We start from the raw sequence: 12,663 nt of genomic DNA, 5'->3' as shown, positions 1-12,663 counted from the left end.
AGCTAGCTTAAGTCTATCCTGCACTCTCCTGAAGGACTTCCTAAAATGAGGCAAACAGAATTGGATGCATTACTCCAAATGAGGCTTAACGTTCTGAGCCTCTGCACCTTAAGGTCCCAGATTCTTTACTCTCACTCGATCAACAGGCACTGTCACTCTCAAGGTTTAATTCTCAACCAACATCACTAAACCAGATTATTGTCATTTGTAGAGTCGTAGGAAAGTATTGTGCAGAAACAGTCCCTTTGGCCCATCTAGTTTGTGCTGAACCATTTAAATTGCCTCGTCCCATTGACCTGCACCAGGGCCTTAGCCCTCTATACCCCTACCATCCATGTACCTTAACAAATTTCTCTTAAACGTTAAAATCAAGCTCACAGGCACCATTTGTGCTGGCAGCTCATTCTACCTCTCACAACCCTCTGAGTGAAGAAGTTTCTACTCCTGTTCCCCTTAAACCTTTCACCCTTCACCCATGACCTCTGGCTGTAGTCCTAATCTTGGTGGGAAAAGCCACAATCAAATCTCCTCTCAATTTTCTACATTTCAAGGACTAAAGTCCTAACCTATTCAATCTCTCCCTATAACTCAGGTGCTCCAGTTCTGGCAACATCCTTGTAAATTCTCCCTGTACTCTTTCAACCTTATTTACATCTTTCCTGTAGGTAGGTGACCAAAACTACACTTGATACTCCAAATTAGGCCTCACCAATATCCTACACAGCTTCAACATAACACCCCATCTACACTTTGGTTTATGAAGGCCAATGTACCAAAAGCTTTATGCCAGGAATGAACTTTATTTGCTGTACTTGGTGTATTGCATGTATTCGGTGTGGTGTGTGGGTCAGGGTGTGACTTGCAACAAAGAACAGCAGTCAACAATGCTGTTTGTATGAGCGTGTTGAAATTGGTTCTTATCTTTTACCACAGTTTCTTTAACATCCAGACTCATAAAGCACTTTGGTTGTGTTATGTAAATATTAATTTTCCTTCTGAACATCGCCCTTTTACAAGAAATTCCCATCTTGCAAGCTGAATAAAATTTCAAGCTGCAATCAGAAAGACTTCAAGTAAAATGCAATGAATGCTGTCATATCCATTTGCAAACTTTGACCTGACCTGGAATTGGCTGGGTTTCTTGTTCCTTTTGATTAACTTTATTGGAAATGATATATACGGTAGTTTTCAGCGTTTTAGCCAAAGGGATGTTTACATATTTGCTCTTGCGGGCTTGCTGGTGATGCAGCTGGTACAGAGATTGGTTCTTTTGACACTGGAAGAATGTGTCCCTCAAGTAGATTGGCAGGGTGAGGAAGTGCAGTGATTTGGTATAAAGCAGAGTTAAGATCATAAGATAAAGAAACAGAATTAGGCCATTTAACCCATTAGATCTATTCTTCTATTCAATTACAGCTGAACTATTTTCTTTCAACCTTATTCTCCTACCTTCTCCCTGTAACCTTTGGCGCCTGTACTAATAAAGAACCTATTAACCTCCACTTTAAAAAATACCCAGTGACTTTGCCTTCAGTGCCATTAGTGGCAATGAATTCCACAGATGCACCACTCTCTGGCTAAATATTTCTTCCTCATCTCCGTTCTAAAGGGATATCCTTGTATTCTGAGTTTGCGCTCCCTGGCCCCAGATCTCTCCCACTATAGGAAACATTCTCTGGGTGTCTACTTAAATTTCAAAGTTCAAAGTAAATTTATTATCAAAGTACATATATGTCACCATAGACAACCCTGAAACTCATTTTCTTGCAGGCATTCACAGTAAATACAAAGGAACAACAAGAAAAAGCAAAATAATAATAAATAAATATGCAATAAATATTGACAATATGAGGTAAAGAGTCCTTAAAAGTGAGTGTGGGAACAGTTCAATGTTAAGGTGAGTGAAGACGTCTCCTCTGGAGGGGATGGACTGGGCCATATCCATTACTTGTTGTAGTCTTTTCTGTTCAAGGGCATTGGTGTTTCCACGCCAGGCTGTGATGCAACCAGTCAATATACTCTGCACTGCACATCTAGAGAAGTTTGTCAACGTTTTAGATGCAACATCTTTGCAAAGCAGGCACTGTGTGCTTTCTTTGTAATGACACGTGTTGGACGTAGGACAGATCCTCTGAAATGATAAACATCAAGGAATTTGAAGTTGCTGACCCTCTCCACCTCTGGTCTCCTGATGAGAAACCTCAATTTTCCTCCTCCTGAAATCAATAATCAGCTCCTTTGTCTTACGGACATTGAGTGAGAGGTTGTTGTGGCACCACTCAGCCTGACTCTCAGTCTCCCTCCTGTATGCTGATTCATCGCCACCTTTAGTTCAGTGAATGACAGTAGTGTCAGCAAACTTAAATATGGCATTGGAGTTGTGCTTAACCTCGCAGTCATAAGTATGAAGCAAGTAGAATGGGGGCTTAGCACTCAGCCTTGTGGTGCACCTGTGCTGATGGTGATTGTGGAGACGTTGTTGCCAATCTGAACTGACTGGGACCTGCAAGTGAGGAAATCAAGGATTCAAGAATTCAAAGTACATTTATTAGCCAAGAATGTATAAATTATACAACCTTGAGATTTGTCTGCGTACAAAGTAAGAAACCTGAAAGAACCCAATTAAAAAAAGAAATGAAAGACCAGCATCCAATGCATAGAGGAAGAGGAAAAGCACAAATTGTGCAAACAATAGAAGCCAGCAACAGTATTCCGAACCATATTGAGTCCTTGTATCTGAATTCTCGGAGCAGCTGGAGTAGGCCCAAAGCCTTGGTCTCAGTTCATTATACAGCGGGGTAAATTGCCACGAAGCTCGCAGATACAAAGTGCTTAGCAGCTGGAGCAGTCTCATAGCCTCTGTGCCACGGGAGAGCGGGTGAAATTGGCCCAACCCTTGCCTCCAGTCCCGACACCCAGCACAATCTAATTGCATAAGGAGCCATTGAGCCCTATGCCTTGGAGCTTATTGGTTAGTTTTGAGGCAATGATAGTATTGAATGCTGAGCAGTAGTCAGTGAACCACATTGTGATGTATGCCCCCTCACTGTCCAGATGTTTCAGGATTGAGTGAAGATCCAATGAAATTGCATCTGCTGTTAATCCGTGATGGTGTTAGGCAAATTGGAGCAGATCCAAGTCACTCCTCAGGCAGGAGTCGTTACGTTTCATCTCCTTTTTGTCAGAGCACTTCAAGATAGTTGGATGTAAGTTCTACTGGACAATTCACTGAGGCAGGTTTCCAGATCTTTCAATATTTGGTAGGTGTAAAGAGATTTGTCTGAACTCCAGTAAGTACAGGCCCAGAACCATCAAGTGCTCTTCATAAGTTAACAGTTTTCATTCTTGGGATCAATCTAATGAATCTTTTCTGGACTCTCCAGGTATGAAGCCCAGAACTGCTCCCCATTCTCCAAATGTGGTCTAACCAAAGCCTTGTAGAGTCCCAGCATTGAAGTGCCCATTTTTGAAGCTGTAAATGAAATGGGTTCCTAAAAATCTGCTGCAACTTTGCTTATGATTATGTTTAATAAAATAGCACTAGTTAAACGTAACAACAATCTATTCTTTGGTCGCTGAAGGAGAGAGTATGATCAGTGATGTGGAAGAAAATAAGTTCTCAAAGACGAACTGGGTCATCTTTGGAATTCTTTCCCCTTGTGAGTTGTGGGTCCTTAAAAATGAAAATCAAAGGAAATTTTATCATCAAAGAACATATTGTCTATGTTATCTTACTGTCTGCTGTGTTGAGATACTTCATCTTGCTGGAATTTATGGGAAAAATGAAGAAATGCAATATAATTTACAAAAAGCTATACACAAACAAAGACTGACAAACAACCAGTGTGCACGACAAATTGCGCAAATAAAAAATGAGAACACTAAGTTGTAAAGTGTCCTTGAAAGTCATAGAATCAGTTCAGAGTAATGGTAATTGAAGTTAACGTAACTTCTTCAACTTAGTTTGAATCCTTAACTTCCTAAAAGAGTAAAGATGTTGGCGCACTTCTCCTTGTGTTTGCTTTATGTGCACAGCCCAGGGCAGCTCATCCAATATGTAAGCACCCAGGAATTTAAAGCTGCTGACTCTCTCCATTATTAGCTTGATTATTAGGTCCAAAATGAGCTATATTCCAGTTAAATAGAACAACATCTGGGTATTACATCTGCTCCTCATTCCTACCATTTCGGAAATCTGCTTCAGACGGATGATATTGGAGTCCTAGTGCTTGGGTAACTATTCATATGACTACAGGACATAGGAACAGAATTAGGTGAAACGGTGGAATTCATTGTCACAGACTGCAGTGAAGGCTAAGTCATTGGAGGGACAATAAATCAGCCATGATAGAATGGTGGAGAAGACTGGATGGACTGAATAGCCTAATTCTTCTCCTGTGTCTTATAGTCTTATTCCTGCTGCTTTTTTCCCCTCATCTGTTGCACTGATATGGGTGATGTTGCATTGCTTTTTGCTTCAAGACCTTCATCTTAAATAAATTTCACTGAAAAACAGGCATTTGTGCCCAGTGTAGCAACACAACTGCTCTTGTGATTTGACCTCATGGGTCAGTGCGTTTGAGTTTGCAGGTCCCAATCAGTTCAGATTGGTAATTGGTTTGAGTTGGTGGCATTTTGGTACTTTTTGACCTTGGGTGTTAACTAAGAAATTGAACTGAGCTTTGTCATTGTTGCTTGGCAAAGGATTGACAACAGAAATAAAATACTGCAGATGCTGCAGTGAAAACTATGATATTGGGAAAACTCAGCATGTCAGGCCACATCTGTGGGAGAAAAATGGCCCATCAGCTTGGCTAATGGCCTTTCATCACAACTAGAGGTGTAGCAGTTAGCGTGCTGCTATTACAGCTTGGGCAGTCAGAGTTCAATTCTGATGTCCTCTGTGAAGACTCTCTTTACATCCTTCCTGTGGAGTGTGTGGGTTTTCCCTGGGTGCCTTGGTTTCCTCACACAGTCCAAATACATACTAGGTAGGTTAATTGGTCATTGAAAATTGTTCTGAGATTAGGCTAGGGTTAAATCGAGGTTGTTGGGCAATGCTAGGCTGATGTGGCTCACAGCCCAGAAGGGCCTACTCCGTGCTGTATCTCTAGACAGACAGACAGACAGACAGACAGACACAGACAATAGAAGAGCTGAGGCGAGCTTCAAAATGGAGGTGAAGAAACCAAAGAGTCTGTAATTTGGAGGCTGAGGAAAATTAAATGAGGAAAAAGTGATGATAGTGCAAGAATGTAATGAGGGATATGTAGCAAAAGGATCTGCTGATTTATTTTTTCTGATTTATGCCATTAATTTCACATTTCTCTCATGACTCCAGATAATTATTTTGCATTTACATCATCTCCAGACTTCCTTTTTTGGTAGATGTGTTAAAGCAGAGGATTGGTGTGGCAAATATAGGAAGGTGTTATTTGGCAGGAATACCTATATATTTAACAGATAAGTTTACCATAGAAAACCAAGAAGTTACATATTGGTAGGAAGAGTAGGGCAAGTTGCTCATTGGTATTAAGTCTATGATTCAAGATTGTTTATTGCCATTCTTCAGAACAAGAGTGTAAAGGAAAATGAAATAATTGTTACTCCGGATCTGACATAGAGATATAGAATTCCATATACACAAATCATAAAAACCAACACAGATCAATAAGGCCGTGAAAGATGTCAAAGCAAGCACTGGTGTTAGTCTAGAGAAGTGTAATGCAGTGAAATTGGATCAAGCTTGTATTGAACCTTGATTAGACCACAGTTAAGTGTCTACACAGTTCTTTTCTCTGTAATATGAAAAAGTTACAGTCTGAAATAAATGTAAAATTTACTAAGATTGTTTGAGAGCTGAGAGAACGTGACAGGAAAGATTGAGCAAGTAGATAGAGGCTTTTGGCTTGCGCAAAGGGAGAGAGCTGATCTAATAGACTGACCATGAGGGTGAACATGAACCATTAAGGGAGACCTTGGTTCGATTTATCTGATTGTACCACAGCCAAATGTAAATGTAAAATAGCTGTTAAGAGAACAAATAATGAAAAATTCAAGAGAGTTTCTTTACTGAGAGAGAACTTAGAATGTGGAAATTGCTACCAAAAGGAAGAGGGTGTATTACATCAAATAGGAACTGGATGAACTGATAAGAGAGATTGCATAGTCATATTCGTGCAGAAACAGGCCCTTCAATCTAACTTGTCCTGTCCAACCCAGATGTATATCTACATAAATTATTCCGTTTATCTGCATTTGACCCATATCCTCTAAACCTCATCACAAAAATGACGCATTCCACTGTGTTTCATATAGATGTGGTGAATAAATCTGAATAGAATCTTTCCACAGGGATTGTTCCCTACGCGACTTGCTTGTCCACTCAACCCTCCCCACTCACCTCCCTCATGATACTTGGCAAGTGGAACAAGTGCTACACCTGTCCCTACACCACCTCCCTCACTACCATTCAGGGCCCCAAACAGTCCTTCCAGGTGAGGTGATACTTCACCTGTGAGTCTGTTGGGGTCATCTACCATATCCGGTGCTCTCAGTTTGGCTTCCTATATGCCGATGAGACCTGATGTAGATTGGGAGATTGCTTTGCCAAGCACCTACGTTCCATCTGCCAGAACAAGGTCAATCTCCCTGTAGTCACCCATTTCAATTCCAACATGTCCGTCCATGGCTTCCTCTACTGCTTTATACGACCTCCTCCCCTCTGCCACCTTCTTATTCTGACTTCTCCCCTTCCTTTCCAGTCCTGATGAAGGGTCTCAGTCTGAAGCAGCAACTGTTTACGCTTTTCCGTAGATGCTGCCTGGCTTGCTGAATTCCTCCAACATTTTGTGTGTGTTGCTTTGGATTGCCAGCACTTGCAGATGTTCTAGTGTTTGGATTTCTGAAGCACACCTCAGTTTATGATCACGTTGAAAGGTGGAGCATGCATGACCAGGCTGTAAATTTGAACGTTTGTCATTTGTAGCTTTTGTCAGTCTTGTCCTGTGTGTCTTGCACAAAACGCTGGAGGAACTCAGCAGGTCAGGCAACGTCTATGGAAAAGAATAAACTAGTAGTCATTTTGGGCTAAGACCCTTCATCAGGACTGGAAAGCAAGGGGAAGAATTCAGAATGAAAAGGCTGTGGGCGGGGTGTGGATAGGGGTATGTTGGCTGGTGATAGGTGAATCCAGCTGAGGAGGAAGGTCGGTGGCTGGGGGATGAAGTGAGAAGCTGGGAGGTGATAGGTGGAAAAGGTGAAGACTGAAGATAGGAGAGTGACCGTGGAGGAGGAGCACCGGGGGAGGTGATATAATGAGAAGAGAAAGAGGTAGTAAGAGGGGAGCCGTGGGGAATGGAAGAAGAGGAAAGGAGAGGTTTGAGAAATCAATGTTCATGCCTTTAGGTTGAAGGCTACCCAGACAGAAAATGAAGTGTTGCCTCTTCAACTTGAGAACGGCCTCATTGTGGCAACAGAGAAGGCCATGGGCTGATATGTTAGAATGGAGATTGGAATTAAAATTGTTGGCCACTGGGAAATCCTGCTTGTTGTGGATGGAGCAAAGCCTTGTCCTGCTCTGCTTTTAATTTACTTTGTGTGATTTGATAACGTGATGTGGCAGTAACACTGCAACTTCTGGGTTAAGAGACGTGTGGGGTCAAGTTCCATGCCGGTGCACAATCTGAAATCTAAGTGCAGTACTGATGCAGTATTGAGGCCATTGAAGAGTAGGGAAGTCTCATAGAAACTTCCTACATGACCATAAGACACAGGAGCAGAATTAGGCCATTCAGCCCATCAAGTCTGCTTTGCCATTCCATCATGGCTGATTTATTATCTCTCTCAACCTCATTCTCCTGCCTCACCCCTGACAAATCAAGAAGCTATCAACCTCCGCTTTAAAATATACCCAATTACTTGTTCTGCACAGCCATTTGTGGCAATGAATTCCACAGATTCTGCACCTTCTGGCTATAAAAAGAAAATCCTCTTCATCTCTGTTCTAAGTGGAAGAACCAGACATCCCTCTGGTCCTAGATTCACCCACTATAGGAAACATGCTTTTGACATCCACTCTATCTAGGCCTTTCAATATTTAATAGGTTTCGGTGAGATACCCCTCCCCCATCTTTCTTCTGAACTCCAGTGAGTGGTGACGGACCACAAGATAGATGAGGAATTGAGTGGCTTCATTCCTGACAATCTGACATGTGAAAACAAGGAGTTGGACATTTAGCTTAGCGAAGAGGTATTTTTTCACAAATTTTCACTGGTATCTAAAATTCACTCGTGAATCTTCAAATTGTTTCCTCACAGGGCTCTGTTGGTGAGTATATTTAGGGCTGTTGATAGATTTTTGGATAACAGTAGAATCAAATTATAGATACCCCTTCCAGCTGCAGCACCCAGCAACCCACCTATTTAACGCTATCCTAATCACAGGGCAATTTATAATGACCAGTTAACCTACTGACTGGTACAGCTTTAGACTGTGGGAGGAAACCAGAGCACCCGGAGGAAACCCATGCCATAGGGAGAACGTACAAACTCCTTTCAGAAAGTAATGTGAATTGAATCAGCTCACTGGTGCTCTAAAGCGTCAGGCTAATCGCTACGCAACTGTGCTGACTCCCTCTGCTGAGGCGGTTCATGATCCTGATGTCCTAGTTGAGCAGATTTGAAGGGTCAAATGGCCTAATTCTTTTTCAATCTCTTAAGTTCCCTCAACAAGGCACATTGGCCCTGATAAATCAATGTATTGGGTACAGACGATGGGATGTTATGTTGAAGTTGTATAAGACCTTGATGAGGCCTAATTTGGAGTAATATGTACAGTTTTGGTCACCTACCTACAGCAAAGATGTAAACAAAGTTGAAAGATTGCATAGAAAATTTACAAGGATGTTGACAGGTCTGTGGGACCTGAGTTATATGGGAAGATTGAATAGGTTAGGATTTTATTCCTAGAACTTGAAGATTGAGAGGAGATTTGATAGAAGTATGCAAAATTATGATGGGTATAGATAGAGTAAATGTAAGCAGGCTTTTTCCACAGAGGTTGGGTGGGACTGCAACCAGAGGACATGGGTTAATGTTGAAAGAGGAACATGAAGGGAAACTTCTTCAGTCAGAGGGTTGTGAGAGAGTGGAATGAGCTGCCAGCACAAGTGGTGCATGTGAGCTCGATTTTAATGTTCAAGAGAAGTTTGGAAAGGTACATGGATGGTAGGGGAATGGAGGGCTATAGTCCCAGACCAGTTCGATGGGAGTAGGCAGTTTAAATGAGTTCTGCATGGTCTAGATGGGCTGAAAGGCCTTCTGTGCTGTACTTCTCTATGACTAAGGATAGTCAGCATAAATCTGGATTTTTTCAGTATGAAGGTTTATACCACCCCCCCACCCTTAGAACTGACTTCTGTGAGTTTGCTCACTCATTGTAATTATCAATCAGTATAAAATGTCCTCAACCAGGACCAGCAGCACCATGGTTTTCAGCTCGTAACCATCAGACAGAACACAGCAAGCAATTCAAGGCCTTCTCGAAAAACAACTATGGGTAGAGAAATAAATGCTTGCTTTCCTAGCGATGCTCATATCCTATGTATAAATAATATATCAACCAAAATTTAGTTTGCAGATTTAAAATGTTCTGGTATTAGCTATTGATTGTGACAGTGTAGTCAGCCGAGATTATTTGAGTAGTCTATTGCGGTGTGCTTAATTGACCAATGGAGATATTCTGCTTGTCTCCTTCCACACAGCAACAGAATATAAAGAGATTAGCTTTATTTTTCTTGCGTACATTGGAACATGCAGTGAAATGTGTCAGCGGCCTACTCAGCCCAGAGATGCTGGGGCAACCTGCAAGTGTCGTCATGCTTCTGGTGCCCTCTTTAGAGAAGAACAGGGGCAAGCTCAAAATTCTGCCTGCAAAGTTAAAAGATTTTGTGTACGTGTGTTGCTAAAAAGATGTTGCATTGGTTGGCAATCTGCCCGGACTTGTGACAGAAGGGCCAGAGATTTTGTTGATAATTAACCCTGGACATTTGAGCAGATGTTGCCTGAATAGTGATGGTCTGCACCCATCTTGTGGCTCCACGGAGTCCGCTGATTTTCTGGGCTCCAGGCGTGGCTGCGAATCAGAATTTCTTTGTTTTACTTTGGGACTGGCGGTGAATTGTTTAGAAGGGTTTGTAAAGTCACAGAGCAGTGTTCAGCAAGTAAAGTACGCCAAAATCTGTTTGACAGAGTTCACTTGAAGGGGAAAGTGTGGAGTCATCTGCCACAATATGAAAAGAACAAAAATAAATGGCCTTTTTTTTTGGCCCATATTGGTTAAAATACCATAGCATATGCTGTGTAGATCAGTTTAAGTACATATCTAAGTACTTTCCATTCCATTTTCTAAGCCTTTCGGCCCAATTCATACATTCTATCCAATGTGTCGTCGCTTGTGGGGGCGCAAGCAGATTCAGACGCCTTATCTAACAAAGGATACGCTGGCATTGGCGAGGGTCTAGAGGAAGTTAAGACTATGATCCAAGGATTGAAAGGGTTAATGTACAAGAAGTGTTTGATGGCTCTGGGCTTGTAATCACTGAAGTTATTTTCCAATGTTGGGGAGTCTAGGACAAAAGGGCATGAATTAAGGATTGAAGGACGTCCATTTAGAACAGAAATGTGGAGAAATTACTTTAGTCAGAGGGTGGTAAATCTGTGGAATTTGTTGCCACGAGATGCTGTGGAGGCCAAGTCATTGGGTGTATTTAAGGCAGAGATAGATGGGTTCTTGATTAGCCAGGGCATCAAAGGGTATAGGGAGAAGTCAGGGGAGAGGGGATGACTGGAAGAATTGGATCAGCCCATGATTGAATGGTGGATCAGACTCGATGGACTGAATAGCCTACATCTGCTCCTCAATCTTAGAGTCTTATGAAGTTTAGCTGATTGGGGAGAGGTGGAGGTGGGATCTCATTGAAACTTGCTGAATATTGAAAGGCCTAGATAGAATGGATATGGAAAGGGTGTTTCCTATAATGAGAGAGTCAAGGATCAGAGGATACAGCCTCAGAATAGAAGGATGTTCCTTTTGAACAAAGAGGAGAAAAAGCTTTAGCCAGAGGGTGGTGAATCTGTGGAATTCATTGCCACAGGCTGCTGTGGAGGCCAAGTCATTGGGTATATTTAAAATAGACGTTGGTAGGTTCTTGCTCAGTAAGGAGAGGAGATGGAACACATCAGCCAATGTCATGTTGAATGGCAGAGCATGCTTAAAGGGCAGGGTGATCTATTTGTCTTATTTTATGTTCTCAGCTTTAAAATTAATAGATAAAGGAACTGTTTCATGTTCCTTAGTAAGTACTATTTTAGGAGGTGCAACAAGTTCCATGGATGAGTCAAGTTTCTTAACATTTATTTTTATTTTAGTAATACAAGGGAGCATAATTTTAAGATATAAACACAAGAAATTCTGCAGATGCTGGAAATCCTGAGCAACGCATACATAATGCTGGAGGAACTTAGCAAGTCAGGCATAATCTATGGAAATGAATAAATAGTTGACCTTTCGGGCTGAGACCCTTCTTCAGGACTGTAAAAGAAGGGGAAAGAAGCCAAAATAAAAAGGTGGGTGGAGGGGAAGGAGGATAGCCAGAAGGTGCTAAGTGAAACTAGGTGAGTAGGAAAGGTAAATGACTGAGGCAGGTAAATGGAGACATTTAAGAAGATAAGCACGTGGATGATAGAAAACTGGAAGGCTATGTGTGAGGGAAGGGTTAGAGCACAACATCGTAGGTCAATGCTGTGCTCTGATGTTCCATGTTTAGGGATGCTGTATGTTGACAGGCATTTCCTGCCCAATGTGACTGTGCATCTTGGGAATGTGGAGGAAACCAGAGCACCTGGGGAAATGCACGTGGTCACAGGGAGAATGTGCTAATTCCTTCCAGAGAGCGGTGGAACTGAACTCATGTCACTGGCGCTGTAACTGCTAGTCATTTACTACCGTGCCGCCATGAACACGAATATACATAACCATAGTGAGTGGGAAAACCGCAGTGAGTGAAGGGTTCAGCATGTGCACTTTGAGCTGAGATAGACTCTTCCTGAAGTGGGAAAATTGGAGCTGTGAAGAATTGAGGTGATTTTGCTCGGGTACATAGACCTTTTTAAAGTTGGTGCACAGGATCAAGAAGCCTGGCTGTAACTACGAACACTGGAATTCACTGTTGAAATCCTGTCTAGACTACAAAACTCATTTCTGAGAACCACTCCTTTTGTATCATTTACTTGGTATCATGAGTATTGTGTAAGCATTTTTAATTTCCTTGTTCATAAGGTAGAAGGGTGCTACAGTCAATGGCGGGATTAGGGGGTGTTTGGGGGATAATCCAGGTTACTGCTGGTAGGGTTTTCCAGTGCTTTCCAGTGCAAGAATGCAAAGTCTTCTGGTTGCTTCACCATCTAGTGTGGAACTGCCACTGTACAGGACTGGAAAAAGCTGCAAAGGGTTGAAAACTCAGCCAGCTCCATCATGGACACTATCCTCCCAGCATCGAGAACACCCTAGAAAGGTAATGCCTCAAGTCAGTGGCATCCGTTCACATCACCCAGGACATGCCTGCTTCTCATTGCTACCATCAGGCAGGCAGTACAGGAGCC

The 12,663-nt window shown here is 42.2% G+C and overlaps 1 protein-coding gene across 1 annotated transcript in view; it reads left to right on the top strand.

Moving 5' to 3' along the window:
- LOC140728870 (G protein-coupled receptor kinase 5-like) overlaps positions 1-12,663 on the top strand; it is a 169,695-nt gene that overhangs the window by 79,932 nt on the left and 77,100 nt on the right. The window lies entirely within an intron of this gene.

This window comes from Hemitrygon akajei, chromosome 6 (assembly GCF_048418815.1).
Source record: "Hemitrygon akajei chromosome 6, sHemAka1.3, whole genome shotgun sequence".
Classification (NCBI taxonomy): domain Eukaryota; kingdom Metazoa; phylum Chordata; class Chondrichthyes; order Myliobatiformes; family Dasyatidae; genus Hemitrygon; species Hemitrygon akajei.
This window is presented reverse-complemented; position numbering and strand designations above follow the sequence as displayed.